The sequence below is a fragment of the Callospermophilus lateralis genome, chromosome 5, assembly GCF_048772815.1.
Source record: "Callospermophilus lateralis isolate mCalLat2 chromosome 5, mCalLat2.hap1, whole genome shotgun sequence".
NCBI classification, from domain to species: Eukaryota; Metazoa; Chordata; class Mammalia; order Rodentia; family Sciuridae; genus Callospermophilus; species Callospermophilus lateralis.
The window spans coordinates 60,252,217-60,280,118 of NC_135309.1; the positions used below are offsets into that span (position 1 = coordinate 60,252,217).

Sequence of the window (27,902 nt, forward strand, 5' to 3'; positions counted from 1 at the left end):
TTTCACCTTGAAACACCTGCCAAAGGTCAACTTTTTTCTTTCTTTTCAACTTTTTCTTTTAACAAAATAATATAAAAGCAGTTTATAATGTTGCCTTTACAACCATGAAAACTAAACAAATAAAAACCCACTAGAAAATGTTACCAATTTAAAGATCTAAGGAATCCACGGGCTAGATTTTCCATTGGTTGCTTGGGGAGAAGCTGATGACAATCATGGAACACATTGGAGGTAGTTCTCCAGCTTATTTGAGAGAAGCTTTTGACTTCTCAACTCCATTTTAAACTTAGTGCAAAAAATATTATTGCAGGGCATCTAATTCTAATTACACTTATTTAGGTAAAAATATCATTCATGGTCTAGTGCCATTTGGTCTCTCAGGTATTTGAATAAGTCAAAATTTAAATGATACTAACATGTAAATGGTTTGGGGGAGGCAGAAAATAATAAATCCCATCTTTCTTAGATAACTTTTTTCTCAGTATTTTTATTTAAAAACAAAACTACTAGTAAGGGGGTAGTTATTGCATACTTATAAATGGATATAAATAAAATTAAATCTAAACAGTTATTCTAAGGTCCATTGGATCAAAATGGTGCCCTTCCTTTTGGAGCTATGCTGCTTCTCTTACTGATGGAGAAACTGAATTGAATTGCACCAACAAGGGGTACTAATATTTTAAATCAAATATTTTTCACATTTTTACTCTCCTGTCAGCCCTGTGAAACCTCACCTTAAATTCAATAGTCCAAGAGATTATCAAGGTCATTATGATCCCAGAGTGATATTAACTGGCCATCTCAGACACCTTGGTCACCTTGCCCTTCCTCTCAATTCAATTCAAAATAAAGCCTCTAACACTTAAGATAAATAACCCTTATTTACCCTAGAACAATACAGGCCAACTCACCCTCACACAAATATTTTTGGACCTAAAACACCATCTCTCCCTTAGTTATTTTGTGTCCTTTTATAAAATGTTTGTTCTGGGTTCTCAGACTCTGTTTGCAAAGGCCAGGTGCCCCAGTCATAATAGCTTAAGGAGAAAGGTTGATTTATTGGCACAAGTAAGCAAACCAAGAAAGGGCATGCTATTAGCTTCAGAGTCCTGCAGATTCAGGGTGTCGGTATTCATCCTGGGATATAAACCAAATTTTGTGATCAGGGATGGGGAACATTGTTGGACAAGCTTTGGTCATGCATCCTGCACTGGGTGGCAGGGTAGAGAAAAAGAAGGGTGGGAAAGAGAATGTTCTTAGTGGCCCCTCACACCAGAAGCACAGAACTGGATGGCAGAAAACCACTTCCTTAAAGGAAGAAAAATCCCATAACCAAGAAGAAGAAAAACGAAAGCCATGTTTCCAATGCATTGTCAGCTAGCCAACAAGTTAAAACTTAAAGTAATAGTAATGAATCACCATCACAAGGGAACTAGCACTTTAAAGTAAATTTCTGGTCAATGAACAAAAGGCCTTCAGCATCCAAGAAATAAATCTCTAGTGGTATAATTTTAGACTCCAAAATAGAAGACTGTGAGCCATTTGGGAAAGAGAGACCCCTTTTGGCCTCCCTCAAGTGATATCATGGTCAACTATTTTGAAGGTCTGGCTTATTATAACAAATTGCAAGAAGGGGAAAAAAACATTGATTATAACTCATATGTCATGTTAACCTGGATTAACAGTTACTTCTCTATTGTAGTTATGATCTGATGTTTGCAATTCTAACAAGCAAATTCATATTTCCAAATAAATTAGAATCCTCTTTTACCCAAATGTGCAATTTTTCCATGTTTGGTTCATTTTCTAAACAGTTTATAGGTTGCCGTTCAGCTCTTCTGATCAGAGGAATGTTTCAGAATATCAGGAATATTTTTAAGTATATTCATATTCAAACTGATAAAGGAGCCAGCTAGCCAGTTTTTTAAAAACATAAACACAGTAAACTATTTTATTAGTTATGTGCTTAAATTACTTCCAAGAAAATAAATTATTTAATAAATTATTTAAATCCATGGAAAATTCAGCTGAGAAGAAAAACACCTTTATTATAAAACTAAAGCAAAAGGAAACCTACAGCCTGAGTGTTGTTTGTTGATTTTACTTTGTGTGAATAATCACAACTCAAGGGAGATTCCTCCTGTCATTTCCAAAGTCTGCACCTGAAGTGTTTACAGCTTTATTTACTAGCAGAAATCAATGAAATACCTATTGCACTCCTTTTTGGAGGGTTGCAAAGGGTTACCAGGGATTGAACCCAGGGGCGCTTAACTACTGAGCCTGAGCCACATTCCCACCCACCCCGCTTTTTTTTTTTTTTTTTTTTTTTGCAACAGGTTCTCACTAGTTGCTTTTAGCCTCCTTGAGTTGCTGAGGCTGGCTTTGAACTTGCAATCCTTCTGGCTCAGCCTCCCTAGCTGCTGGGATTACAGGCATGTGCCACTGCACCCAGCTTGCACTTCTTTTTGAAGTCGGAGTCTACCTTTTGATATATATCAGTACACAGGAAACTAATGTTAAGTTTCAGGACTAATTCTGCTTCCTTTTTTTAGCAGAACAAAGTCACTTAGAAAAAGGCTTTACTAGTCCTGCTATTGATGCATGAGTAGTCTTGTTCTGGTGCAATCTCCTTCCTATCTTTGATCAGAATATAGATTTCAAGTTACTACTCAAGGAAATACACCCCTCAGGATTTTGTTCTCTTTTAATTTTTTAATTATTTTAATATGGACCAAATAATATTGTAATATACCAAATAAAATATCTAGCCCCCACTTGCCTGTTTTCATTGTCCTAATAAAAGTCATGTCAACTCTTCAGTCATCTCTTGGTTTTACTCCCATTAAGGCAACATGGCCCAGGTAGCCCTATTATGTCCCAGGGCAAATGCACCTATGACTCAATGTCCAAATAGTGCCAACCATGCTCTGGGCTGGGGGAGAGGGACAGCTTGTAATGGTGATCTTCAGTGATCTTCAGTGACATAAGAGTACTTTTAAACACTAGACAACTTACCCCATTAATTTTAAGAATCTATTACTTTCTTAGATACTTCAGAAAGTCAGGTGATATCTTTTTGCCACCACTCCAGAGCTAAACTCTAAACAATATTTTAAAGGGTATTTTTTTACCATGATGCTCACTCTTAGGCACTTGGCCCAAGCCTTCTCTCCCTTGAGTATTCTATTTACCTCTCCTCCTCCAAACTTCTTCCAGACCAAAGCTTCTGTTGCAACTAGGTGTTAAGGAAATGGAGATTTGGGGCTGATGAAAATATCCTGGAATTAGATATGGTAACGGTTGCTCAACATTGTTAATACAGAAAATCACTTTTAAACAATTAAAATTGTGAACTCTGAGACGCGAATTTTAATCTCAATTATAAACAAACCAACAGTGATTAAAACAAATTCTAAGATGTAATGACTAACCACCCTATCACTTGTATATTTTAATGAGTAAGAAGTGTATTTTTTTTAAGTAATGGCTTTTTTTTTTTTTTTTTTTGTACCAGGGATTGAACCCAGGGCCACTCAACCACTGAGCCACATTCCCAGCCCTTTTATTTTTTATTTAGAGATAGGTTCTCACTAAGTTCCTTAGCGCCTCACTAAGTTGCTGAGGCTGGCTTTGAACTTGTGATCCTCCTGTCTCAGCTTTCTGAGCTGCTGGGATTTACAGGCATGTGCCACTACCCCCAGCTCTGTCAAGTGTATTTTAAAGAAAGTACATTGGGCTTAAATAAAATATTGACTTGGTAGAATTCCAAGCATATAGAAGGGGCTCATTTTTACATTTATTGGAATAAGGCAGCTTTGAATAGTGGTCCATTTTTGTGTTGTTGTTGTTGTTGTTGTTGTTGTTTTTAACAATACCACCCTGTCTTTTCAGCATGGTTCCTGAAAAGGTTCTTATTCCCCAGAATAGGAAATAATTACTTGACTCATAGTCCTAATGCAACCTTCTTTTACCACTGAACACCGATACTTCTTTTACCAGTCTACCTAATGTTTTCTAAGAAGGTAACAATACCAGTTTGGGGATCTCACTGTTTGAATTGCTGGGACCTTATCAAAAAGTATGTTCACTTACCCATGTCATCAGATTGCACAGGACTCAGTATGATGTGTAGTCAAAATCACAAACAGGCAAACTGTGCCCGCCCCCGTTACCAAAGATGACATTGCCTTGACAGAAAAATTATAAGACAAGGAAAATTAAAGATGAAGATTTCTCTCTCCAGAGGAATCATTATCCTGCCAGTTACAGAAAATACTTAAAAAAAAAAAAAAAAAAGCTGATACTACCACAGAGTCTTCAGATGCAGAAGCTACTCCAGAGTGAAATAATTTACATTTAGACCAATAAACCCTACCAATTAACAACAAGGGAAAATGAGAGCATGGGTGTGATAACTTCAAGGTGTGCTTTCTAAATTAACATTTTAATCTTTGGGTTGCATTCAAAGATTGCCTATCAGGTTGTCTCTTACTTTGTCCACTGATTGTCTTTTCCTGAGACAGAGCCAGCATATCCCAAACCAAAGTTTCTCACTGATTTCAGAAGTCCCCTCGAGGCTGAGGAATTCTTCCAGGAGTCCCTGCAAAATTTAGAGATTTGTTGCACAGACGATCCCAGGAAACCATTGCTCCCTCCAGCTGGAGACTGTAGCCTATGCACAAATTTAATCTGGTTCTACTTTTCAAAAAGATATTTCAGAGAAGTCTAGGCCTGAAAAGCATCATTCTAAAAAGTAGGCAATGATCAGGACTTTGTTGGTTGCAAGTGACAGAAATCAAAATGAAACTAGTTTTGATAGGAAGGGATTTATTTGTGACTGAGGCTGGCAATAAAGTTAAGGCTGGCAAGGAGGCTGAGCCCCAGGGGGTTTCCAGACTTGGCTCTTCTTTGCCTCTTGGCCCCATCTGGTCTACCACAAGCACAGATCAGGACAGTGTCCCCAGGGTGCCCTGGCTCTCAATCTATAGTGACCATATGTTGTTTCTGCCTGTACAGAACCACTTCAGTCTTCTATTAGAAACAGAATCATGATTTTCCTTTGGGAAAAGACTCCTCTCCCATTCTCTGCAGTCTTTTGGGACTGTCAATCAAGGCCTGGTTCCCCCCTCTCCCCTTAGCTCAGGGGAATGTTTATGACTAGCTGAGCCAATCACATCTGTCCTTTGCCAGGAACTTGAACCTTGAACTAAGTTGAGTGAAGAAGGGCAAAAAAAGACTAGGACTGATTTGTCCTGGAATTTGGCACCTGGAAGAAACTGTTGGTCTGGGATACCTGTATCTCTAAAGCTTCTTTTGAGAAATTTCCTTTAATTAATATTTTCCTTCAATACTAAAAGCTAGCTTATAGTCTTCTCATAAATTCTTTTTTTTCTCTTAATGTGGTCAGCATGGGTTTATAATGTTTGCAAACAAAGAGCTTTAATTCATACCCAACCCTGGGGAACAGAACTTTTTTTTCATACTTCATATTCAAATCTCAGAGAAGGAATTTGATTGACACTATTTGTATCACATTCTTACCCTTGGATCAATTACTATGGCCAAGGCAGTGGGGTTTATCATGGACCACACTTGGGCCATGTGCCAGAGGTCAAGGGTCAGGGCATATGATCAGATAAAAGAAGATGGAAAAGCTTTCTGTACTTCTCCCTGTCTCCTGTGATCTGCTTTCTTTAAACCTCATTAAAGTGTAGAAACCCATTCACTATTTTATCATACTGCCTATCTAGGCCCTTTCTTTACAAAAGATCTGGAAATCTATTTATTTTATGATTAACAAAAGGTAAGAAGATCCATTTTGCAATTTTTGGTTGGGGTCCAGTATTTTCCAGCTGGCAGCTGTGGGAATTCAGTGATGTCAAGGTCCCCTCCCTTCTTTGTTTGTAAGACTAATTTTGGAATTATACCATTATCAGGAAATAGTGTTCCTTTCCTTCTGTCCATCCCTTAGGAATGGTTTTTAAAAAGAGAGAGGGAAAAAAAAAAAAAAGCTTGGCTTCTGTATCCAGAGAGGTTGGATGAAAGGGCAAGCACCAGCTAAATGTCAGACAAGGCACATGGGAAAGGGAATTTGATCAATTTCAAAGGTTTCCTATTTAACCATAGAGACTGCTATGATCACCAGAAGAGTGTGCTGCTTGGGAATGCTGCTAAACATCCCAGACCAGCTGAAGAGGAAGATGCTTCCTTCCAGGATATTTGCAGAGCAGTCTTGTGCACTCCTTTGTTAAACATCAGCAGATGGACATTTATTTGTAAACATAAGCTGAATTGGAGACTTTGGAGTTTTAAACAATTGTCAGCCAGCTGTCTTTGGTATAAATCTCTTGTTGACAAAGTGCAAAAAGTGAATGGTGTTCTCTCCTGCAGCTCCTCAGGAACTTCTCTACATTTTATTTAACGATTTGAAGTTTCCTGATAGGTGGTTGATGTTAGAGAGCAGCTACACTGGTCATATGGATAAATTTGGAAGAAAGACTGTGTACTTTTGTAGGACATGAGCTCATCGAATCAAATTTTAAAAGGATGCATAGGTTCTGTTGGACAAATCAGAGACCTTTGAAGTCACAAGACATTCCTGGCCTGTGGAAGAGTGATAGATATACATTTTTTTAAAAAAAATATATTTTTTTAGTTGTAGCTGAATACATTTACTTATTTATCTTAATGTGATGCTGAGGATCGAACCCAGGGCCTCACACATACTAGGTGAGCACTCTACCACTGAGCCACAGCTCCAGCCCCATAGATATACACTCTTAAATATTCACTAGATATATATCCTTATATATATTGTGATAGTCTGAAAGAGGTTTTTGTTTGTTTTTGTCTTGTTATTTTTTGCTTTTGTGTTTTTATTTTTTAAGATACGCAGGCTTAGACTGGATTATCTTCCTGTACCTCTAACTTTGTAAATCAAATAAAGCCACAATTTGACATTTGTAAAAGAGCATATAACTAAAAAGTAATAAAGAAGAAATGGGGGACTGGGAACATAGCTTGGTGGTAAGTGCTTGCCTAGCACACCTGAGGCCATGGGTTTCATTCCCCACACCACATGGAAAGGAAGGAAAAGGAGAAGAAAGGTAGGACAAGCAGCAGAGTTCCTTAGTTGCTTACTGTGCAACTGGATCCCAGAGAAGTGTGTTACTTCCTGCTAACAGGATAAATGGGGCCTGCAAGACTGAAACTGTTTCCACTCGACTGAAGGAACTTTCATTGATGTCTTTGATCTCACAATTAGTGGCTGAGATGTCCACACTGCAGCCATCACCTTCTGGGCACACCATTGGAACATCTGCTCCATGTGGTCAGACAGGTTCCGGAACCACTGTTTCCTGTGGCCATTCCTGGTAAATGAGGAAGGAGACCTCCCTCTTCATCATCTACAGAATTATAAACAGAACCTAGTAAACAAAGAAGGGAGGGGTCCCCAGCCACAAACTGAACTTGTACTATTATAAAATAATCAGTTATAACTCAGAAGGTAAATTTCTGAGGCCAAGAAGAGAGGATGCAAGACATGCATATATACTCTCAAATGGAAGTAAACAAGAATTCTGGAGTCCTTAAAAACAGAACAAGTTCTTATAAGACAGGTTAATAGGGTAAAACTTTTTATCTTAGTTCAGGAGAATCCCTATATTACCTAACTCTTAGAAAATTTCCTAAATACATAAGGGAATTGCTGAGAGCCATTAGCCAAGTAGATATGACAATTTCCTTGCCAGCGTACCCCATGTTGGTTACAGGAAGGACTCCTGGTAAAATGGACCTGCCTTGGACATTTTGCAGTGACATTGCATGTAAGGTGACCTTGCTCAAGGACCAGGGCGGATCCAGGTTTAGGGCGTTCCGGTTTAGGACAATCCGGGTTTAGGGCGGTTCCAGGTTTAAGATTATTCCTTCTGGGAATAGGGCATATCCTGCTGCCTGAGTTCCCCTTGAGTCTCTCCCGGGATTCAGAGAGTTTTGGGGAGGCAGAGAAGGTGGATTTGGGCAGAGAACGTGGATTTCCCAGAACGTGTTTATAGACGGCCGGTGTGAGATCGGGAATAAAGAATTGCTGTTTGAATCTACAAAGCTGTGAGTGGCTCGTGATTTGTGCCCAGCCAGACTGCGGCAGGGAATATGGTGGCAATTTTTTTTTAATCACATTAACTGTCTATAATTGGATTCAGACGTCAAGTAAGAGTGTCACCCTTAATTTTAGTCCAGACAGTACATTGACCTCTGTGACAAATACCTACTTCCGTCCCCTTTTCCCAGCTGACCAGAGAAATAACTTTGATGGCTCTTCAGGGCAAATAGGTCTTTCTGAATCTGAATGAATGCCAAAACCTCTGGCCTTATCCCAGGTCATTAAGTAAACTTCTATAAAAATGTAGTTAATTTTCAATATGCTTTTATTTTATTTGTGTAGGGCATGCCACTACCAGACACTATTCATTTTAAATTATATTTAATGTTGATTAGTTCATATACAATTTGTATTTACTATTTTTAAAAGATTAACTGTAGCTTTTAAATGAGAACTCTTTTAAAATATATTTTTTTTCAGCCAGAAAGAATGACATGGAACTGTAGTCCTAGCTACTTAGGAAGAATCCCTTCAGATAAGAAGTTTGAGGCTATCCCAGGCAACATAATGAGATCCCCATCTCAAAAAATAATTAAATTTTTAAAATATGTTTTTCATTTCTAAGCTTTAATATATCATGTATCTTTAGTTATCATACATTAGAACTAAGTCAAGACACTAGCTGATGCTAACTTTTGACATATAAATTTACACTCATGCTCAAAAATATTTGAAATGATAACCATGTTCTAGAAGTCTAGGTATGTTATCACTGTGGTTATAGTTCAAATAGGATTGCACAAGAGAATGGAAATGCTGAGTTTATTTAAATGATCTCATTTGTGGATATTAGCTGCTAAGTGTCTTGGGTTCTTAGAAGCAAAGGTTAGTAGAATGTAATCAACTCCACAAATCTAGGAGAAGGTCAAAGGCATTGAGGGAAATGCTGAGCTGACTGCTCTGAATGTGAAAGTCAGTACTTATCTTTTATTAATTGAATCAGAAGAGAAAAATATCAGTACCAGACCTTCTATTTTTATGCTATAAACAAAATTTTCTAATACAAGTGAATAATCTTTTTTTAATAGTCATAACTTTTCCACATGAGTCCTAAGAGTCAATAATTGAATCTGATGCATTTCTTTGGAGGTTGCTTTTGATCTAAAGCCAAAGGGAAGTAATTTATTTAGCAGATCTTGTGGGTTCTAAATAAAGAAATGTTTGTGAAAACATTGGCAAACAAAATAAAGTACCTTAATTTGTTTGTCAATAAGGCAATATTAAGATACAAGAATTTATAGTGTGGCACTCCTGTAATCCCAGCTGCTCCCAAGAATGAAGCAGGAGAATCCCAAGTTTGAAACCAGCCTAGGCAAGACCCTATTTCAAGACAAAATAAGAGACTGGGGATGTACCTAAGTGTAAGACCCTATACACCACCTCCAGAACCACCACCAAAAAGGAAAAAAGTGAAAATTCTTTTTAGAATAAAATCTCTAGGAAATGGAAATTTGTTTGAGGATTTTTTCCTTAATTTTTTTATTTGTTGATGGACTTTTATTTGTATTTATTTATATGTGGTGTGGAGAATCAAACACAGTCCCTCACCCATGCCAGGCAAGGGTGCTACCACTGAGCCCCAGTCCAGCCCCTCGTTTGAGGTTTTCTTTCTTTCCTTCACTTTGAGCACATGTTGATGAACACTCTTATTTACATCATATAAAATGGCTTAAGTTCTTTGGAAACATTACTGAAGAAAATTGATAGACCTACTAAACATTTATTGCTTCAGTGACATCAGCCTTCCTTTTGTCTGATTTAATCTAAGGTATAAGTAAATACCCTGGCCCTTTTTTTTAAATGAGCAATTTCACATTCATATTCCTGTCCTGGTGAAATTTTATTTGTATCATTCCCAGATTTATTACATGCATCCATTGCATAAATAGTATTTAGTGCTTATTGAGGATTGAGAAATAGAAAAACAATCTTGATTGAAATTCAAGAAAACTTGGGAAAAAAAAACAAAATTAGTAAAGAAATGAAATCCACATGAAATGAGTAAAAATTGAAATGTGATGTTAGTTGCTTCTGTCACATACAATAGGAATTTTGCCCAAAGTGCCCCTCTGCTTGGTGCCTGAAGGCTCCATGTCAGGTATTCTTCTTTCTTAGATCCCTTCATCCTTTACCCCTAACTCCAACTCCTACCCCTTTGCCTTCAGGGCTGTCTTCAAGGAAGCATTTTGTGATTACCTCCATCACCACCAGCACCTTTTCATCCTTTTTCTGGCCTTCTCCTGAATCGTGTGTCCATAAACTTGTACACACCACAGTCACATCTATTCTCTTTCCTTGCCTGTCTTTACCAGAAGACTGTAGATTTCTTGAAGACAAACAGAGATAATGTCTTATCTTTCTTTGTTACCCTCAGCCTAGCACAGTGACCAATGCTTGATGGTCATGAAATATTAGATGGATATTGAATAAAACTTAATGGGATTCTTTCTAATGTACTCTTGCCTAATGCGTTTATTAATTATGAGGTGATGAAGTGAATTTACTTATGAAATCAGAAAATTTAAAGCCATTCAAGTAGCAGACTTACCAGGGAACAGATTGTACTTTCAGATTGCCAGTGATATCCACAGGATCACTAGCACAGTTACTGGCCCTCAAGTTTAAGAAGATTATCAAATCCAGGGACTGGTTTGAAATATTACTGATTCTTCTATACTGGATTGAAATAGACTGATTTCTCATTTATCTCCTTCATTTAATCTATCACAGTCTAATTTTTCCACCCTCTTGAGATGACAATATTCAACTAAAAGTGCTTTAATCTAAGGTCCCAACAATCTTCATGATGTCAAACCCAATGTAAACTTTCTGTGCTCATCTTACTTGGTTCATAGAATCATACAGCCCTTTCTTTTTGACATATCTTTATTCCTGGCCTATGTCAAATGTCTTCTTCCCTATTTTCTACTCTTTCTCTGTCTTGCTCACTGAGCCTACTCAATAGAATTTCAAAAGATTCTTAGGAACTACCTAGTCCAGAATCCTTATCTTCTGCATTTCCAGATTTTCCCTGGATTATCTGATCAATTCTGATAGCTCTAAATGTCACCTATCATAAAATAATTCCTGCATTTGTATTTATAGTATCTCTTTCCACTCCTGATTTCTAGGTTCGTATATTTGTAGGTTAACTTATATTTCCTCTTGTTTTTCTAACCTTTTACCCCATCCTGGTTTCAAAGTTAGTCTTCCCCTACCTGGTCTCATTTCAAGCAATGACATCATCATCCAGTGTGTTGTTCAAGATAAATAAATTGGTAAAGAATGAGGAGAAGGAGGAGGAGAAGGACAAGAGGAAGAGGAAGAGGAAAAAGAAGGAAGAGAAGAAGAAGAAAATTACAGATTGGAATAAGTGCAGTGAATAAAATAAATATATAGGAAATGCAGCAGAATACAACAGACACCAGAATGGCAATATGTAAATCAATGGTTGTGCAACTGATGTGATTCTGCAATCTGTATATGGGGTAAAAATGGGAGCTCATATCCCACTTGAATCAAAGTGTGAAATATGATCTATCAAGAACTATGTAATGTTTTGAACAACCTACAATAAAAATTAATTAAAAAATAATAATTCTATGAAACAAAATAATAAGCTGAAATAGAAGTGGAGAACACATTGATGATTTAGGTCTGCAAAACCCTCTTTAAGATGGAGATGATATTTCAGGTGAAACATGTATTTTAAGGAGTTGCATGTAAGGCAAGGAAGTGTATCCTCAAGGAAATATCAAGTATAAAACTATTTAGGGTAATAGTTTGGTGCATAACAGTAACACTCAGAAATATAATATCCCTGAAGCAAAATAAATAAAGGGGAAAGATGTAGATGTAAAGATAGGTGGAGACTAGATCAAATGTGAGTATTTCATTAGTCCAGTGTCTTGGACTTGGGAAATAAATTGAATTATAGGATTTAATTTTAAAAAATTAGAACATCTTTTAATGTAGTAAAATATACATAATATTTATCATTCTAACCATTTGTAGGCATCCAATTCAGTGGCATTAAATACATTTCACAATGTTGTGTAACCATTACTTCTATGGTTAGACAGAACTTTTCATCCTCCCCAACAAAAACATCATGCCCATTAAGCAATTATTTCCTCTTCCTCCCAGCTCAAGTAGTCACTATTCTGCTTTCTCTCTATGAATGTTTCTAGTCTATGTATTTCATATAAGTGGAATTATATAATCTTTATTTTTTGTCTCTGGCTTCTTTTGCTCAAGGTCCTTTCAGGTTGTAGTGTGTGTTAGGATTTCATTTTTATGACTGAACAATTTTCCACTCCCAAACCATATTTTGCTTTCCTAAATGGATTTCATCTTTATTTCAGAAAATATTGAAAGATTTAGTCATGTATTAGATGTGGGGATACAGAGATGAAAGCAACCAGGATGATTCTTAAACTTCTAACTTGTAAAAAAAAAGTAACAATTCCAATCAACAATCTCAAACTGGATTAGATGTCATTACATACTGAATGGAGGAGGATTTCTGAAAGATGTCGCCCCTAAATAACTTTTTTTTTCTTCAATACTGGGGATTGAACCCCTACCATGCTAGATAAGTGCTCTACTTCTGAGCTACATCCAACCCCAACCCTGTTCATTTTTATAAATTTTTTTTTATTTTGAGACAAGGTCTTGCTAAGTTGTTGATGCTAGCCTCAGATTTTTGATCCTCCTGCCTCAGTCTCCTGAGTGATCAGATTACAGGCATGAGTCATTGCACCCAACTCTTAAATAATTCTTAAATGATGAATATGAGCTAAACACATTAAGATATAGATATAGGAAGAGGCTAGATACAGAGGAAAATTAAAAAAGAATGGACCAAGTCATGTCAAACTTTGCTTCGTTCCTTTTGTCTAGAATATTCTCCCCAAATTCCCTGTGTCCCTGTTTAAAATTTCCCTGATATTCAAGTCCAGGTGAAATGCCAGATGTTCAGATCTCCTGAAGCTCTTGCATATGCTCTTGTAATGTCATTTATCATCTTTGAATTTATCTTACCACTCATTGTCTTTTTCCACTTTGTCCATATTGAACCATAAACTCTTTCAGGGTATGAATTACATCTTTAGCATATTTGTATCCTCCCACAGTACTCAGAGCTATATTGCCTTGCATAAAGAAGACTATCAACAAATGTTGGGTTTTCAACAGAGCATTCTTATCAGGAGTAGGAATTAAAGATGTGCAAATCACTAAGGCTGAACAAGCCAAGAGGCTATAAAGAATGTTGATCACAGCAATTATTAAAGATTTAAAGTTCAAATTCTTTATATAAAAATTAAGTTGCACAATTATATGATGGCATTACATTTTTGGAACAGCAAGAGAAAGACCCCAAATTAGATACGAACATCATAGAAATATATTGTCTCTAAATAGACAATCCTGTGATAACTACAAGGCTGTTGTTTGTTGTTTTGTTACCAGGTAATTCTTATTATATCAGAAAGATGAATTCTTGAATGGATCTAGCAGGACAGAAAAATACAGATGAGATTATTGCTAAATTTATATAAAAATTAATTTAGTATCTAAAATGCTGACATTAGTTCAGATGTAGATGAAATATCTAAATGCCTTAAAACAATCTATGTGGACTTAGAATGAATTCCCATTATAGTCAGAAGTACTTGTAAGGCTGAAGGGTATAGCTCAGCAGTACAGCTTGTTTTTAGCATGCAGAAGGCAGTGGATTCAATCCCCAGCCCAAAAAATAAAAGTGCTTGCAAGTATTGTATAATTTTAGATATATAGATGATATAAAGAGAATTTTGAATATTATCTTCACTAGCTCTAAAAGCTCCATTGGCAACTGACAGTGGTCCTCTGACATCATGATCTTGTCGTCCAATTTTATGTCGACATGGCATCATTTTACATGAGGTTCTAAAGAGAAAATAGATAATTAAGGACATGAAGTACTCAAAATATATAATATAGTTGGTCAAATGTGCAAATAAAATTTTCATGTATTTTTAAAAAGTAAGAGTCTGGTTAAACATAAACTCAAAACTCAAGGTTACGAAGAGAAACAGCACAGTAGGTTATGTGAAAATCAAAGAACAGAGAAAATAATGCTGCCCATTGTTTCAAGTAACAAAGAATTGGCAGAAATCCAAATACCACAGGAGACAAGATTAATATTAAGTATATCTGTCAACATCCTGTTTGAAAATATCAGCCAGGATCAGAGGTATCTGAAAATATCCAAAGAGGGTTTCTCCTAAGAATGAGTCACATTCTTTGTAGCAGAAAGACATACTATACCAGTAGAGAATGTTAGAAGTTAAATAGAACTTCATGATCACCTTATCCCACTCCCATGTTTTACAGATGAGAAAACTGGGGCCCAGAAAACCCTCTCTCCACTCTGCTGCATTGGGAAGCACCAGGAAGTAATGAACAGAATATGGACTATGCAACTGTACAGAATTAGCTTCGGATCCCACTCAATCACCCAATCTCTGAGCCTCAATTTCCTCAACTGTAATATAGGGATCAAAATAGCTACTTTGTGGGCCGGTTGAGAGATTAGGAGTAATGTATATAAAATATCTGGCACACAGAAAATCAACCAATGCTAAGTCTGATTGTCCAAAGTCCTGGGGTCAGTGACAGAACAAGGACACACACTTCGATCCAAGGTCGTTCTCAATGTATCTTTAGAAATCCCCAGCTAGTGAATCACTTCCAAAAAGGAGGGTGAGGGTTATTATACTCTTCTATAAATACTTAGACCTTTAATAACCTGGAAATATCAAATGAGTCAGTATTGTATAAAATGTCAAAGGAAGCGTACTAATTTTTCCATAACATTGACATAGCAAAGGATCGTTCAATATAAGGGGCAGAAATCTAATCACTTGAAGAAAATACTTCTAAATACAGCTGAAGGAATCTTTCTGAACTGAATCTTTCAAACTTAAATATGTGTGAAGAATAGGGTGTCAATATTGCATATGTATATGTGAAATTAGATTTTATAAATTATACCATGGTTTATCTTTTTAAATTCAGCATGACTGCATTAGACTTGTCAAACATTTAAGACTAAAAAAAATTCAAACCTTCAAAGATCAAATGAATAATAGCACAGATGTAAGGATTATTTAAGCAGTTGTGGTTTATAAAAGAGAAGCAAAGCTGAAATATTTGTTTGTCCTAATTAGATACCTCCATTGTGTGTGTGCATGACATAGAAATACAGGCTTTACCACTAACAAGATACATTTTATGAATCAGAGGCAATCTTATTGCTCAAAACTTTTAGACCTGTCTAATTCTAATTCACTCATATAAGTACAGTCATTGGCCATGACATATTAAATAAGTATGGATAATTTAAGTTTCTACAACCAGGCATCTGCTCCACTGAATACCTTCTTAGGGTCCCTTTGAAAACTAAGTCTATCAGTGATAACCAAAATCTCCTGGTTACTATCCAAGAGTAGTAGTAACTACTAGTTAGTACTGGTACTCTGTTTCTCTTCATTCAACTAGAGTTGCCAGTGTGGTCATGGATCTGAATGGCTGAGAAAGGTTAAGAGGTATATAAGATTTTAGACATAGAAGGATCTTTACAAGGCCAAAAATTAGTCTGTGGGTTAAATTCATCCAGCCAAAATGTTTTAAGTGCTCTTGAATGTATTAATCCAGCAAGGTATTGTGGTACATGCCTATAATTCCAGCTGCTTGGGAGGCTGAGGTAGGAGGATCACAAGTTCAAGACCAGACTGGACAATTTAGTGAAAGATTGTCTCAAAATAAAAAACAAAAAGAACTGAAGATGTAATTCAGTGGCAGAGAGCCTCTGGATTCAATTCCCATTCCTGAAAAAAAAATAAATCAAGTATCAGCCTGTTCTACAAAGTTTTAGGTATTTTACAATAATTTCAAATGCTTAACAATCAAAAAATTTCACATTGCAAGCAGAATTCCCAGTTTCCCTTGCAAAATTGGACAATCTGTCAATCCTAGGCTCAGATTCTTGCCTGGCAACCTTTGGTTACAGCTGAACAGTGACCCCCTTAAATGAAATGAGTTCTCCATGGTTGCCCCATCTCCCATCAGTCCTGATGGTGCTGTTCACTGACTTTACCTGTACAGCTCCAGAACAAGACCACATTTTACAGAAGAAAGAAAACCCAGATATCACAAGACTAAGGCTAGCTCTAGAACTCTGATATCTCTGAATCATGCCTTCCCATTTTAGAAAGTCTTAATGAATATTCATTGGTTATTTACTTCCTGAAATGAGTAAGCACAGAAATATAATCTAGAGCAAGATGTATAAGAAACTAAATACACTAAACTAAATACTACTAAAAAGTAGTGCCACCGCTGGGGGTAGTGAGTGACTTATATCTGTAATCCCAGTGACTTGGGAGGATGAGGCAGGAGGATTGTAAGCTCAAGGCTAGCCTTGGCAATTTAGTGAGACCCTGTCTCAAAATAAAAAGCAAAAAGGAATGTGGATGTAGCTCAGTGGTAAAGTGCCCCTGTATTCAATCCTGGTAACAGAAATAAACAACAACAAAAGTGCCACTTCAAGCAAAATGTTAGATGATTAGAGGCTACTTAACTTGACCTACTCTTGAAGAAGCACTGATTGGTCATAGGATGTTTTTTCTTTTTCTTTTTTTGCAGAGCTGAGAACCCAGGGCTACAAGTATGGTATAGGCAAGCACTCTACCATTGAGCTACTACACCCCAAACCCTGTATTATATAATTTTTAAAAAACCCTCCTCCCCTTGTCACTCAGCCCTCATAATGGGGCCTTGCATTGAGCTACATCACCAGCCCTTTTTTATTTTATTCTGTGACAGAATCTCACTAAATTGCCCAAGGCTGATCTCAAATTTACAATCCCCCACCTTAGCCTTCCAAATCCCTGGGATTATAGGCCTTTGCCACCATGCCCAGCAGGAATCTGCTTTTTTAAAAAAATTCTTTTTTAGTTGTAGATGGACACAATATCTTCATTTTATTTATTTGTACCCAGTGCCTCATGCATTCGAGGCAAGTGCTCTACCACTGAGCCACAACCCCAGCCAAGGAATCTGCATTTTTCATGAGGATGACTCTTTACACTTAATCATTAGAGAACAAGGTCACTTTTTTTTTTTTTTTTTTTTTCAGTTCTCAAGTTCTAGACCCGAATCCTGGTACTCTGTTTCCCTGCATTCAGAGAAGACAAGTTTCCTACTTATAGTCCCTGACTTTTTTCCTTTGTTTTCTGTGTTTTGTGCTTTTGATTTATTAAGTAAAACCCCAAAAGAGACATAACAAAATGTATAATGGCTGGTACAGCTCAAGGAATTAGTCCTAGATGTAATTGCCCGATCAGAATGTTTCACCATGGTGACTAGGAAGCTCCTACTTACTCCATTGACATCACACGTTTCTCTAAAAGTTTTTTCTTCAAATTGAAAACTAGTTCCCTTATAAACCAAGTCTACCAGAAATTTTTACAACTTTAGCTTGAAACTTCAGGTCAACTTGTTTTTTGAGTTTCTCCCCTAAAACTTATGTTCTTAAAAGGTTTTATACTTTCTCTTTCATGCTTTTAAAACAGACTTTTACTCTAACCTTAAATGCTGTTACATAGTAGATGCCTCACATTTGGCCATATTTGGCTCTGTCTAGTTGAACTAGATCTCATGTGCTCTAGTACATCAGAATCCATTCAAGTTTATTCTACTTAAAGCTAGTTTAAAGAGAAAAATTATGTATTCTGTTTTTTAAAAAGAAAAAAAAAGATTTCTTATAGGAAAGAGGTTGCCAAAAAAGGATATAATCTCCGTTCACAATTAATCCATATTGAAACTCTGAGAAAGTAATGCCATATTAGAAGAAAAGGAAAGAAAAGAAAAAAAAAGTCTCCTGAAAGCACACGTTGGACCCAGTAGTATACTTTTGAATGCAAAAGTTAAAGCTAGCTGCTGAAAGTGCTCATAACAGAGCAATTCTTGATGTAAAAGTTGGCATATCTAAGCTGGCTAGTCATAAAAAGAGGGAAGGCCTGGGAGGGTTTTTGATATCATTCAATGAAAATAGGCATATGAAAGTATGGAATAATAGTGTTAAAAAAGGGGCATATATAGTATTTTCATTTTTCCTCTTAGAAATTAACATTTGGAGAGTTTCCTCATTTCTTTCTTCTATTTCAAAAGTTTGTATTAAAATGAATAGTCTGCTTTTGGAAAAAAAAATTGAAACTGTGAAAAGATTTAAGAACCTTTCAACTTCTAATACATTTTACTTCAAAAGCAACTTTAATAATACTAGAATATGAGCTGATTGCTACAGAAGTAATTAATGGAAAAGGTCCTATCCAATAAATATTTCTCCCTGGTATTAAATGAGAGACTTAAAGTCCTGGGAAGTAGAACAGTAAAGGCTTGGAAGAGTTCAATTCAACTTTATGATTAACACAGAAATGGAGGAACTGGATATCTTAAAAACATGCTAGAGTATACTTTAATGGCCTGAAAGAGACCCCAAAGTAGTCCAAATATTAGATAATAGAGTAGAAGGGCTGGTTTAGTTACTTGTTTCAGAGTTCCCCATATGAAAGAAATCTTGTTTAGAGGTACAGTCATTAAAGAAAAGTAGGGGCTGAAATCTTACCCACTTTGATCAGCAGCAAGTGGTTCTGTTTTGCAGGTATGGAGAAGAGAGGGGAGGAAGGAAGAGGTAAAAAGCAAGGAGCTAGACAGGAACAAAGCACAGCTACAAGAAGTTGCCTGACTCCAAGAAGTACTGTGATAGAGAAGCAGCAGTGCTGGAACCCACTCAAACCCCAGGAGTCCAGTCTTAGGTTGTCCAAAGTGATGAGTCTAGGCAGGATGAGCAGAAAAAGGTCATTCTAAATAAAATAGTTCCAAGAGAAATCTGCAATAATTCTGTACTTAGGATGGACTTATATTTTTCCAAATAGCCCTTGTGACTTTGAGGAGCATAGGCCATAGCTACTGAGGACAGATATCTCGGTGAATGGGGATCCCTGGCCTCAGTTTTACCTTGTTTGTGAAGCCTTTTCTGGATGTCAAAGCAGTTATAACAGCTAGAGAGTGAGTTTCTTGGAACCATCTAGCTGTTCAGAAGAAAAAGTTTTATGAACACTGAGGGAGTCACACACATTTGGAAATTTAGTTTCAAATGTTTTAGAATGCTCCTAATTTTAACCCTTGGAGTAAAAATTAGGAATTATGTCTTTATTTCTCTGTTTTGCCCAACATGTGTCACAAAGAGGACCACCAAAGGAACCATTCTAAACAGACATATGCCAGGTGGGTGTAGTGGTACATGCCTGTAATCCCAGCAACTCGGAAGGCTGAGTGCAGGAGGATTGAAGTTCGAGATCAGCTTTAGCAATTTATCGAAGTGCTAAGTAACTTACCAAGACCTTGTCTCATAATAAAAAATAAAAAGGGCTAGGGATGTGGCTCAGTGATTAAGCACTCCTGGGTTCAATCAATTTATACTTTCATAAATAAATATTTTCCTAAATAAAGAAACACATTCAAGAAAAGTGGTGGAAAGGTGAAGGCACTTTCTCCAGAGAGAAACAAAAGCCCTGCTCCAAGGCTGCAGACCAAGTTCCCAGCAGCACAGACAGTGCAAGCAATGTTTGCAGGAGAGGAAATGCTGGGATAGTCTCTAGGACACCAGGAGACTGACTTAGTTATAAAGCCACAATGTCAACATGCCAGAGGGAGCTCCTGAACTTAAAGAACATAAACACTACCTTACAACTGCCAGCCATAAATGTAAAAAGTTATCCTGAGCATCATAAAATAAAAATGACCCAATGAGAAAAACAGCTGCCCATCCAAACCCAATTGCCCAGCAGAGAATCTTCTGATTCAGAGCTCACATATGGGTTTCCAGAAACTCATTTTAAAGAGCCAGGCTTGATCTTGAAGGACCTGCTCACAATTTGTAGTGTGTGTGTGTGTGTGTGTGTGTGTGTGTGTGTATAAATATATATAGTTTTTTCCTCAAAACAATCTATACATTTATTTTTTAATATTTTCCCAATACCCTGAATGTGTGGGTGTTTCTTAAGAATGATAATGGGCATAAAGAGAGACACAGGGTCTGAATTCTGTGTGGGACCTCAGGTTCCCTCTGTGGTTACTGGCAATTTATTATCCCATGGATGCTTAAGTAGTGGCTTCAGAGCCCCAGAGAAAACTGCCCAACCAGCTTCTAAACTTATCCACATTCACAGGAGTTAAGCATCACGTGCAGATTTAAACATCATTTATCAGAGTCGTTCTAACAATTACTGTGAATATTTAGTTCTCAAGGGAAAAGGTACAGAAAAGAATCAGAAAAACTAGGATCTGAATCCCAGTCCCATTAATCCTAGTATTTTGGCTGTGCCTCAATTTCTACATTGCTGTCAGATTGGAATATAAGATTTTATTGGAAAATATATGGAAACTCCCAGCACCACAAGTGTTCCTACAGGTGTCTCCTCTTAGCAATGCTACACCTATAAAGTAGGGCTGAGAATTTTAATTCCTCCTATAGATATATATGTGAAATGGAAATGTGTTTATTCTATTAGTCACAAGAGTATTAAGTAAGGCCAGTGCAGATTCAAGGGGAAAGGAGTAGATTTCATCTTGTGATTGGGTGTGGCAAGTTCATGTTTTGGAAGAACATGTGGGATGGGACATGTTGTTGTGACCATGTTTGGAATATACCATCTGCCACACATGGTTTGCTACATAACCCAATTTTGAAGGTCAAAAGCTGAGTATAGCTTGTCTGTGTTTTCTTTGTAATAAATTCCATTTCTGCTTGGGCAGATGAATGCTTAGAACGGACTAGTGCAAATGATGTTGTGTTCACAAAGTCAAACTAGGAAAGTACATTAAGCATTGTAAAGCCCTATCACAAATGCACCTATAATTGAGAGACAGAGTCACAGTTTCTCAATCATGTTTTCCATGATAGAATGGGTTGGTGTCCTATAGGCTTAGCTAACAAATAAGGGGAATATAGCAAAGTCTTGTATTAGGTTCTCTTTTTTTAATTTTTTTTTTAGTTGTAGATAGACACAATACCTTTATTTTATTTATTTTTATGTGGTTCTAAAGATCAAACCCAGTGCTTCACACATGCTAGGCAAGTGCTCTACCACTGAGCCATAACCCCAGTCATAATTAGGTTTTCTTAAAAATCATCTTTATTAAAGAGGTTTTATATAAAAGTTGATATTTTTCTGTGCCTCATTTATTCCTAAATACTCCCTCTTCTTAAAAGTAAAAAAAAAAAAACTATTGTGACAAAAACACTGCCGAGTTCCTATTAAAACTCCCCCCCTCAAAAAAAAAAAAAAAACCCACACAATTTGGTTAAAAAAAGTTAAAGACTACATGAGTCAATTTTTAAGCAGAAATATAAATTAAGCCAAACAGTATGACATGACAAATTATAATCAACTTCATTCTATGTAATAAATTTGAGCACCTATTTATGATAAGCAAAAAGGACAAATTCTTTGTTTTCTTGGAGCTCCTATAATAAAATTCATTCCATGCTTCACTGAAATATTTCTTGAAACTGTTTTATTGAATCATGACATTGGTAGGTATAAGTAATGTCATTCCTAAAGAATAATCATCATCCTTGCTACCTGAGAGGCTGAGGCAGGAGGGTCACAAGTTCTAGGTGAGCCTTGGAAACACACTAAGGCTCTGTCTAAAAAAAAAAAAAAGAAAGAAAAGAAAAGAAAAAGAAAAAGAAAAGAAAGAAAAAGAATGGAGAAAGGAAGGGAGAGAGGGAGAAATTATCATTAAAAGAGCTATTTGGGATAGGTGGTAGCCAAAGAAGGAAGGCTTAGGAGATTATTAGAAAATTTCTGTCTCCTCTCTCACTCATATTTTTATTAATGATTTGTAAAAATTTTGATGATGAAACAAGTACATGTGAGGTGATGGGCTCCTTGCAAAACTATTTTCAAGTTTGTTCTAAATTACACTGATTTTTAAAATAAACAAATATAAATAAGCCTGAAAATAGAGAAAATGAGAGTCACTAATTTAGATGTGAAAAGCAAACACAATTAAATTAAAAATAAAACCAAGATTAAATAATTCCTGAAGGAGTGAGAGAAGAGATGGAGGCTGTTTCTGCACTGGCGGCAGAGAAGGCCAAGGGGAAGAGCCTGGCATCTGAGAAGTTTCCTTTATGCTCCAGCTGAGTTGGGCCTTCTCACCATTCATCTGTCTCTTCCCATTCCAACCATTTTTGATGGTTCATCTCAAACCTCAACACCCTGAAGCAATTGCAACCATTCCAGTTCTATTTGACTTGGTCCCTTTCTGACCAACCATAGTCCAGATCATCTGAGCTTCCTATTTTGGCCCTTGATGACATATGATTTTGTATCATTTTCTAATTGTCTGATTTGTAAACATTGTCAAGCCAACTCCCCAGTTCCAGTCTTCTCCAACCACTCTTCCTTGAGCTCCCTGCCTACATGACTCTTGCTTAAGAAGCTGGAAGTCAGGTGCTATGCCACAGAGAATAGTCTGGAATAGTTTAAGCCTGGTAGCCAGGAGCTGACATTTTACTCCTTTACCAGATGACTACTGAAAATTAGTGAAAATCAGAAAATTTATGTCCAAGGGTTCATTCACTATCTTTTAAGACAGTATTTTTCAAAGCATAATCTTAAGACCATCATGAAAATCACCTTGGATGAGGGAGCTTAATTGAAATATCTCAGGTGGACCCCAAGAATTCACAAGCTTCCAATGGATTCCTGTGTATAAATGGAGTATAAAAACAATGTTTCAGACAGTTGGGACATTTCAATATTTGATTCTATCCTGTTAAGGTTTTTGGACTGTTGTTTCAATGAAATGAGTTCATCAAAGTTTATGAAAAAAAAATTAGCAATTCTGATTTTTGGTTTCTTTGACAAATCAAAAGATCTGGCCAGGCAGGGCTGTTCTCATGTGTGGTGACAAAAGACCAGAGTTGCCGTGGCAGCCTCCTTGAGACAAGGTCTGCTCAGCAGAGTTGACCAAGGTCCTCACAAAGCCCTTTACTGGCTCTTGCTGTGCAGAAATGTGCATTGTCAACCCTTGTTGAAAACCTTCAGGACACTGTGTGAGGGCGGACCAGAGGTCTCTGAAAAATTAGACTTGCTGACAAACATTTCTGGAAACTTCTTCTACTTAATTACCTTAGCTTAAAACAAAACTTAAGTTAGAAATGCAGTAACTCTAATGTGGCAAACAGCTATTTTTAGTTTCATGGAAGTTGGGAAATTTTATGGCCTTTCTAAGTACACCAAAGAGCTGTCAGCAAGATGTGCAGGACTGATTCCCAGAGCCTTATCTTTGTCTGACTGGAACAAGAAGATCAATACAAAATATCTCTATGTCACCTCATCTGTAGCCATGAAGGAATCTAAGAGGCAGAGTTTCTTCAGTTTTTCAGGACTATGTTGATTCTGACCTTCTGGAAACAAGAGGTCAGAGAAAAAAATATATGTTTGCATCATCAAAACATATTTTGATAAACATTCTTACATATAAACTGATTATTCTTATTTTTACCAAAAATGTATTTAACAAGTATTTCATAAACAATATTAAACAACATTTTAAACAAGAAAAAAATTGCCCTTAATCTTATTGTCCCACAAATATGTTGGTTTTTGTATATTTGCACTTTCTCCATATAAACATATTTATAAATGCACACCCTTTTATAATCAAAATACTATGTTTTGAATGCTGCTATTTTAATAAGATCTTTTAAATTCAGTGTGTAGAGATCCCAAATATGATGAATAAGTTGTATACGTAAGAGAGAGTAATTGTTGAGGAATGCAAATCTTTCTTTTAAGAATAATAACCAAATAATTTAGAGAGAACGTAACAGCCGGAAGCTGTAAAACAGTTTAGTGTTGTTGTTGTTGTTGTTTTTTTTTTCCATTCTTGGACTGGGTTTTGACATTCACAATATGCTTGTTAAAAAAGAGAAAACTTCCTGCCCTAATTCAAACAGTTTATCAAGTACTTTTCAATTTACTTTCAAAAACATTCCTTGCTTGAACATCACCCCCGGCTTTCACATAACTCCCATCTGTATGCATTCATGAGACATACATCTAACTTGGCAGTGAAAGTCCAGTGATGTAGCTCATGTTAGACTCCTCTTCAGCCAAGCATTCAATAACTTGTGCGACTATAAAGTCTAATTGAAAAAAAGTGTCCACCAGGATTGCTGCCTGCTGTATTGTTCTGGGGCTGGCAGTTATTAACCTTAAATTTTAAAGAGAGTAAATTTCATCATGACAAAAAGTAGCTGTTATGGACACTGTTCTCCTAGCCCCAAACCAAGTTTTCCTCATCATAAACCCTGAAATCTGCAAATATGTTACTTACATGGCCAAAGGGACTTTGCAGATGTTACTAAGGTTAAGAATCTTGAGATAGGGAGATTGTAATGGATTATCCAGGGGGGCCCAATGTAATCACATGAGTCCTTAAAAAGCAGAGAACCTTTCTTAGCTGTGGTCTGAGGGAGATGTGATTATGAACAAGGATCATAGAGATGCAATGTTACTGGCTCTGAAGTTAGAGCGGGAGCCCACAAGCCAGGGATGTAAGCTTCCAAAATGAGCACAGCTTTGCCAGAAACTTGATTTTAACCCAGGGAGATCCAAGTTAGACTTCTGACTTACTGAGCTGTAAAATATGCCAGATGCAGTGGTGCATGCCAGTACTAGCTACTCAGAAGGGACAAGAGGATCACAAATTTAAAGCTAGCCTGGGTAATTTAGCAAGATGCTATCTCAAAATAAAATTATTTTTAAAGAGTATGGGGATGTAGCTCAATAATAAAGCACATGCCTAGCATGCTTGAGAACCTAGGATAAATCCTCAGCACACCACACACACACAAACACACACACGTGTGTGTGTGCATATGTACAAATTATATATTTATATTACATATTTATATATTCATATGACATATATTTATATTCTATGTTTGCAAATATTTGTATATATAATATGTGTTATATGTATATATGGTAGATAACTGTAATATAATGAGCTTGTTCTTTAAGCTTCTATTTATAGTAACTAATTAGAGCAGCAATAGAAAAATAATGCAGTACCTTTTCTGGAACCTTAATATATCCCATGGCCTAATCTTTAAGAATATGGTCAGTTCAGACCACTTGGAACTACTCAGACTAAAGCTCATTTTGGCAAAGACTAAATGCTCACTGAATATACATGGCACACAGCTTTCCCAGCCTCTGGGCAGCTCTCTAGGGTCATACGATTTTCTCTGGCCAATGAATTATAAGCTTCAGTAACATGTCATGCCCTAGGCTGAGGAAATGAAAGGCCTCCAATGCAAACCAGCTCTCTCTTTCCCTGGGCAAATTGGAAGACTCATGTTGAGGTGCTTGCTTCCACAAGATGCAAACATTCTAGCTTCCCAGTCTCTGCTAAAAACAAGCTGTCTATAGGACTGCTGCACATGCAGGAGATTTTGCATGAGTGAAAAATAAGTTATTCAGTTTTAAGCCACTAAAGTTTCCAGATTTGTTTCTATAGACTAACCTAGTCCATTCTAATTAGTACCCTTTCTTAGAATAAAGCAATCCTAGGAGACAAAGGATTCAGCCTCTCAAGAACATGGAAACTGCTGTGCACAACGGTGCGCACCTGTAATCCCAGCAATTCAAGAGGCTGAGACAGGAGGGTCACAAGTTTGAGGCCAGCTTCAGCTGTCTCAAAATAAAAAAGTTTCAAAAGGCTGGGATATAACTGAGTGATGGAAGGCCCTGGATTCAGTCCCCATTACAAAACAAAATAACATGGAAACTAATTTCTACTTCTATCACTCTTTAGGATGGGGGTGGAGCTTTGGGGGTGGAGCTCAGTGGTGGAACATCTGCTTAGCCTGCACAGACACGGGATTTGATCCCCAGTAAATAAGTAAATAAATATTAGTCTTATTAACCTACAAAGTTGCTTCTTGCAGGCTTAAATTTCATATAATAGGGAGATATATAATAGTACTTGGAAAAATACTAAATATTGTACAATACTTTATCTTGGGTATTTATATCATGTAATAATAAATTTTAGTTTAGAAGACGTAAGGAAGTTTTTGATTTTTTTAAGAAAGTATTTTTGTTTTTCTATCATTGATTGGTAATGCTAATGCAGATACTATGCTATCATGTGAGGTTCACAATCTAAATGGTAAAAAATGCTTTTTTTTTCTCAAAATATTTTACATTTAAGACATTTGCCAAGATCTTAATAAACTTTACCAAAATAACATTTTTATGACTATCAAAAGGTGCAATTGACAAGGAAAAGTAAACTTATAGTTCATATCCCTTTCATAAGACAATTGGAATGCAGAAAAAGTAATTTTCTATTTTTAATAGAATAATGGCCTCATATTTTCCATTCAATCATCCAAGGTGATAATAACAGGTCAAGAAAAGCCAAAAATTACCCAATTCCACTTCTTTATGTGACAGAAGAGAAATTGAGATTTAGAGAAGTAATTCCTGCCAATAGGGAAAGAAAGATAATTCCAAAGGGTAAATCTAAGTACAGGTAAGAAGCTATTATTTTGTTAAGAGGATGCTAGATGTATATGTGCAAAAGTCACACATTCTAAAAATCTTTCTTATTGTGGTAAAATATGAATAATTTACCATGTTACACATTTTCAAGGGTCAATTCAGAGGCAATAAGTATAAGGGTGTGAAGCCATCATCACTGCTTTTCCCCTATTGAAACCCAAATTGTCTTCTACCTGTTAAACACTAGCTCCTTTCTCTCTCTTCACCTGTAAGTAACCACTATTGTACTTTCTATCTCTGTGAATTTGACCATTCTATAAACAGAATCATACATTTGTCCTTTTGTGTCTATTTCAGTTTGCCTAATGTTGTAGAGGTTCATCCATTTGTAGTGCATGTCAGCATCATAATTTTTAAAGCTGAATAACTTTCCATTGTAAATATTATCACATTTTTGTTTAGCCCCTCATCCATTAATGGGCTATTTTAACAGATGATTATTTCTATCTTGGGCTATTGTCATAGTGGTGCTAGGAATGAATATCAGTCCACAAATATCTGTTCAAGTCTATTTCAATGATTTAGGGGTATATATCTAGAAAAGGAATTTCTAGGTCATCTGATAATTCTGTTTAATTTTTTGTGGAAGCACTACACTGTTTTCCACAGAAAGATGTAATTTTCATCTCTACTAGCAGTGAACTAAGGTTCCAATTTCTCCACATTGTTACCAACGCTTAGTATTTTCCAGGGTTTTGCTTTTTGTATTATATTACTTTTTGTGGGTGTGAATTTCTATCTCATTGAAGTTGATTAAAAAATAAATCACACCTCTATTTTTCTGCTGAGAAGTTCTATTATTGCCTTTTTTGGTGCAGGACAATGAATCCAGAGCCTTGCCATGCTAAGCATACATGCTAGTATAGAGCTGCATCGTCCATTGCTTTTCTTCTTAATGTGCCACATCTTTTGAATCTGGAAATTTCTGACTTGACACAAGATAATTATGACAATGAACAAAGTGCAAGGAACCCACAAGCTAACATTCATTTTAATGCTTTTACAGTAACACAATAGGGTGTACCGGCAAACAGCAACCC

The 27,902-nt window shown here is 36.5% G+C and overlaps 1 protein-coding gene across 2 annotated transcripts in view; it reads left to right on the forward strand.

Annotated features, from left to right (window-relative positions):
- Ccdc192 (coiled-coil domain containing 192) overlaps window positions 1–27,902 on the forward strand; it is a 191,726-nt gene that overhangs the window by 128,818 nt on the left and 35,006 nt on the right. The window lies entirely within an intron of this gene.